Source organism: Berghia stephanieae, unplaced genomic scaffold (assembly GCF_034508935.2).
Source record: "Berghia stephanieae isolate SIO BIC M18660-M18661 unplaced genomic scaffold, UCSD_Bste_1.3 scaffold2031, whole genome shotgun sequence".
In the NCBI taxonomy this organism is placed as follows: Eukaryota; Metazoa; Mollusca; class Gastropoda; order Nudibranchia; family Aeolidiidae; genus Berghia; species Berghia stephanieae.
Window position 1 is genome coordinate 1 of NW_027623104.1, and position 5,760 is coordinate 5,760.

General features: G+C 50.4%; 1 pseudogene; it reads left to right on the plus strand.

The window, feature by feature from the left end:
* Window positions 1-2,358, plus strand: LOC144961293 (large subunit ribosomal RNA; annotated as a pseudogene; the record flags this gene model as incomplete).
* Between the last annotated feature and the right edge of the window lie 3,402 nt (window positions 2,359-5,760).

The window sequence follows — 5,760 nt, forward strand, 5'->3', positions numbered from 1 at the left end:
CTACTCTCAAACTTTCAACGTGTGGCGCCAACCCGCCTCGCACGGGCCTGCCTAAATCACGGTCCGAGTGGCCATTTTGGTAAGCAAACTGCGCTGCGGATGAACCGAACGCCGTTGTGTGCCCAACGCAGACGCTCACGAAAGCTAAAAGTGTGGGTCGTACTGACAGCAGGCGGTGGCCACGGAAGTCGATCCGCCAAGAGTTGTAACAACTCACCTCCAACCGACCCGCCCTGAAAATGATGCCTACGTCGGACCCACACCGGCCGCCCCGCCAGCGGAGTGCGACTCCCCCTCCCCGGCAGGCCGGGCGAGTAGATGCCCGCGTGGGTGAAAGTCCGGACGATCCCGTTCGGAGCCGCCGCGGTGAAATCTGGTGGTAGTAGCAAATATTGAACGGAGAGTACTTTTCAAGGCCGAAGTGGAATGGTTTCCGCAGAACAGTGCATGTACGGGTGAGTCGTCTAAGGGGCGTTAGCTCCCTTGCTGAAGCGGTACGAAACACGCGCCGGCGGCGGCCGAACGGCGCCGCGCCTGGCCTGTCAGTCACCCTGCACCGCCGAAAGGAATCCAGTTAAGTTCGCTCGGAACCGGCGCGAGAACGGCCCCCCTCGTCGCGACTACGTTCCGCGTGGGGCGCCGCGGCGACGCCGACAGAACGGAACGCTGCCGTGGCACCGGGAAGCCGTCGTCTCTTTTTAAGTCGGGTTCGCCTGGAATCGGTCGACCGAAAAAGGGCTGCCAGCCGAAAAGCGTCGCCGTAAACATGGCTGCGTCCGACGCTCACGGCGTCCTGAAAACCCCTCGGGGCACGTCAATCTCGCTGCCCGCCGTACTCATGTCCGCAGCAGGTCTCCTAGGTTACAGCCTCTGGTCCACGAGTAATGTAGTAAGAAGTCGCAAAATGATCCGTAACTTCGGAGAAGATTGCTCTGAGGCCGGACGTCGGCTAGGGAGGAAGCGGCAGAACCGCACGCACCCTGAGACACTCCGAGGGAGAGACGTGCGCGAAACCCTGGGCCCCGCCGAGCGGCCTCGCTCGGCTGACCCCCTTCGCGGCGCGTTGCTGCGCGGGACAACCGACGCGACCTCCGACTCACGCTGTCTCAGAACTGTCACGGACAGGAATCCACTGTCTAATTAAAACAAGCGTCTCGACACCTGAAAAGTGTTTACGGACGTATTCTGCCCAGCTCAAATGTCAAAGTGAAGAGATTCGCATAAGCGCGGGAAACGGGGAGTAACTATGACTCTCTTAAAGGGTACCAAATGCCTCGTCGTCTAATTAGCGACGCGCACGAACATTAACGAGATTCCCACTGCCCTATCTACGCCCCGCGAAATCACAGCCAAGAACGCTTGGTGAAATCAGCGGGAAAGAAGACCCTGTCGACTGACTCTATCCGACTCTGTGGAGAGCGTGGGGGTGTACATAGGCGTACGTCTTCGGCGCGACAGTGAAATACCGCTACCCCCGCGACCTCCACTTACCCGACGGAGTGGGGCTCGCGCCTTCTTGCAGTAGAGCGTACAGTTCAGACGTCAAGCCGCCGTCGCGTCGGCTCGGATCCACCGACTCCCCCCGACGCGGTCACACGGCGACAGCGACCCTGCCGGACAGCCTCGACGGGAGTTTGACTGGGCGTACATCTTCTAAAGCGCAGCGAAGTGTCCCAAGGCGGGTCACGAGACGAAACCTCGCGTAAGCAAAAGGCAAATGCCTCTCGACCAGATTTTCAGTACGAATACTGGCCGTGAAAGCGTGGCCTATCGATCCTTTCGACGTTGGATTTCAAGCGAGAGTGCAAAAAGTTACCACAGGATAACGGCTTGTGCGCCAAGCGTTCATAGCGACGTCGCTGATTGATCCTCGATGTCGGCTCTTCCTATCATTGCGAAGCAGAATTCGCCAAGTGTCGATTGTTCACCCCCAACAGAACTGAGCGTTTAGACCGTCGTGAACAGTTAGTTTTATCCTACTGATGAACGCCCTTGCCACGGTAATCTTGCTCAGTACGAAGAACGTGAGTTCGACCTCTGGTTCGCGCTCCGTCGTCAGGCCGATGCCCAGGCTACGTCCGTGAGTACACTGAACGCCTCAAGTCGAACCCCGCCCGTGAGCAAGGTAGACTTACTAGGCCCTGACGTGCAGCAACATTAAGCCGGCAACCCTCGGTTCGTCGGCTAGTGCCGTGACCGGCCCCTCTCACGCGCGCTAATCTGTGTGCGCGTGCTGGTCGTATCATCCACTCCTTAGGGCAAAAATCGCGTGCGGACCACATGTATTCCGTCGGGTGTTGTAACGTTAGAGCTTCCTGGTACGCGATCCGTTGAACTAACCCCGACGCTGAGATTTTCCCTCCAGCAGGGTTTGTCTCGCCACCTTTCCACCCGCACGGCACGCCCGCCCATCGCCACCTTCGAGTCCTTGCTCTGCTCCTCGCATCTGGCGGTGCGGCGCGCGCGCGCGGTGCAGATGTCATAACACGTATAAATACATTTACTTTACTTTACTTTACTTCTTCTTCAAAGTTCTATCTCCTAAACTTGAGAATTTTTTTTCTCTCCACCTGTCCAAGGCACTAATCCGTCCAAGGCACTAATCCTCCAGAGCACTATCCTCCAAGCACTAATCCGTCCAAGCACTAATCCGCCAAGCACTTTTATTTTTCCTTCTTTGCTGTCTGCAAGTAAATTCGCCAACTGCATTTTTTTTTTTTTTTTTTTTTTTTCAATTTTTTTTTTCCTTCCTGTCATCCCTTAATAGGCTTCTGCGAAGCGGAATTCGCCAACGCATTTTATTTAGTCCCTTAATAGACTTCTGAAACGGATTCGCCATTGCCCTTAATAGCTTCTGAAAGCGAATTCGCCAACTGCATTTCATTTAGTCCCTTTATAGGCTTCTGCAACGGAATTCGCCAACTGCATTTCATTTAGTCCCTTAAAGCTTCTGCGAACGGAATTCGCCAACTGCATTTTATTTTGTCCTTTACCAGCCTTTTCTCGAAGCGAATTCGCCAACTGCATTTTATTCATCCCTTAATAGACTTCTGAGAAGCGGAATTCGCCAACTGCATTTATTTTGTCCTTTAACAGGCTTCTCGAAGCGGAATTCGCCACTGCATTTTATTTTTGTCCCTTAATAGCTTCTGCAAGCGGATTCCCACTATTTTTTTTTTTTTTATTTCCTTTTTTTTTCATAATTTTTCTTTTTTTTTTTTCGCGTCCCTTAATAGCTTCTGCGAAGCGAATTCGCCAACTATATTTTAAACAAATCTGGTCGCTGCGCTATTTTCGTTTTGCGCATTAAATTTATTTTTTTTTTTTTAATTTGGTCACCTCATTGACATTGACCTCTGCGAACGCAATTCGCCAACTGCATTTGTACATTCGGCGCGCCTACTTGACATTGGGGCCATTTCTTCTCTCTCTCTCTCTCTCTCTCTCCTCTCCTCTCTCTCTCTCTCTCTCTCTCTCTCTCTCTCCTCTCTCTCTCTCTCTCTCTCTCTTTTTTTTTTTTTTTTTTTTTTCGATTCCTTACTCGCCTTTTGCGAAGCAAATTCGCAACTGTACTTTTTTTTAATTAATTTATTTATTTTTTTAATATTTGGATTTTTGTTTTTGTTTCTTTTCTTCCCTTAATAGCTTCTGCGAAGCGGAATTCGCCAACTGCATCTGTTAAAATTCGTCGCTACGTACTCTCAACTTGTGTCTCACTTCACCGTAATCAAAGAAACTATAAGTATGTTTTCTCCGTTCGTTCTGTCTGTCCCCTCTGCACGTTAAGTGTTGCTGTGCTGTAGACCGTTGTAAAGCGCTTTGAGCACGATTGCCTGCTCGGCCATAGTTGATACTCGATAGAAAGTTCTTTACTCGCATTCTCTCCCCTAATCAATGTAAAACGAATACCTGCCGTGATAGTGTTTTCTCCGTCCTGTCGTGTCCCGCTCTGCACGCAAGTTGCTGTTGGTTAGACGCGTTGTAAAGCGCTTTGACACGATTGCCTGCTCGCGCATATTGATACTCGATAGAAAGGTTCTTTACTCGCATTCTCTCCCCGTAATCAGATTAAAACGAATACCTGCGTGATAGTGTTTTCTCCTCCTCGTCGTCCCGCTCGCACGCTAAGTGTTGCTTGGCTGTAACCGTGTAAAGCGCTTTGAGCACGATTGCCTGCTCGGCGCATAGTTGATACTCGATAAAAGTCTTTACTCGCATTCTCTCCCCGTAATCAATGTAAAACGAATACCTGCCGTGAGTAGTGTTTTCTCCGTCCTTCGTGCCCGCTCTGCACGTAAGTGTTGCTGTTGCTGTAGACGCGTTGTAAAGCGCTTTGAGCACGATTGCCTGCTCGCGCATAGTTATACTCGATAGAAATTCTTTACTCCATTTCTCCCCGTAATCAGATGTAAAACGAATACCTGCCGTAGTATGTTTTTCTCCGTCCTGTCGGTCCCGCTCTGCACGCTAAGTGTTGCTGTTGGCTGTAACGCGTTGTAAAGCGCTTTGACACGATTGCCTGGCTCGCGCATAGTTGAGTACTCGATAGAAAGGTTCTTTACTCGCATTCTCTCCCCGTAATCAATGTAAAACGAATACCTGCCGTGAGTAGTGTTTTCTCCGTCCTGTCGTGTCCCGCTCTGCACCTAAGTGTTGCTGTTGCGTGTAGACGCGTTGTAAAGCGCTTTGAGCACGATTGCCTGCTCGCGCATAGTTATACTCGTAAAAGTTCGTTACTCGCATTCTCTCCCCGTATCAGATGTAAAACGAATACCTGCCGTAGTAGTGTTTTCTCGTCCTGTCGTGTCCCGCTCTGCACCTAATGTTGCTGTTGCTGTAGACCGTTGTAAAGCGCTTTGAGCACGATTGCCTGCTCGGCGCATAGTTAGTACTCGATAGAAAGTTCTTACTCGCATTCTCTCCCCGTAATCAGATTAAAACAATACCTGCCGTGATAGTGTTTTCTTCCGTCCTGTCGTGTCCCGCTGCACGTTAGTGTTGCTGTTGCTGTAGACCGTTGTAAAGCGCTTTGACACGATTGCCTGCTCGCGCATATTGAGTACTCGATAGAAAGGTTCTTTACTCGCATTCTCTCCCCGTAATCAATGTAAACGAAAACCTGGCCGTGAGTATGTGTTTTCTCCGTCCTGTCGTGTCCCGCTCTCACGTAATGTTGCGTTGCTGTAGACGCGTTTAAAGCGCTTTGAGCACATTGCCTGCTCGGCGCATATTAGTACTCGATAGAAAGGTTCTTTACTCGCATTCTCTCCCCGTAATCAATGTAAAACGAAAAACCTGGCCGTGAGTAGTGTTTTCCTCCGTCCTTCGTTCCCGCTCTGCACGCTAAGTGTTGCTGTTGCTGTAGACGCGTTGTAAAGCGCTTTGAGCACGATTGCCTGCTCGCGCATAGTAGTACTCGATAAAAGCCTCTTTACTCACATCCCCACATAATAACAATAATAATAAATAATAATAATAAAATAGATAATAAATATTAGAATAATTAAATAAATAATAATAATTTATAAGGTCTTGTTCGATCCTCGTTCCGCATACTTTACAGAGTGGCCCACGCCCCAACCGTCCGGTTCAAATCCCGTTGGAGCTTTAAACATACGATTTATCGCCTCGTCGATTCGAGGCTTACCGCACGGCGTCCCTGGGTAAGAAGCTCTCGCTACGCCGAGAAGACTCTAGCGCCGGACGCTCCCCGGTAAGCCCTCCGAGCCAGGAAAAAACTTTGGTCGACGCATTTCCTCT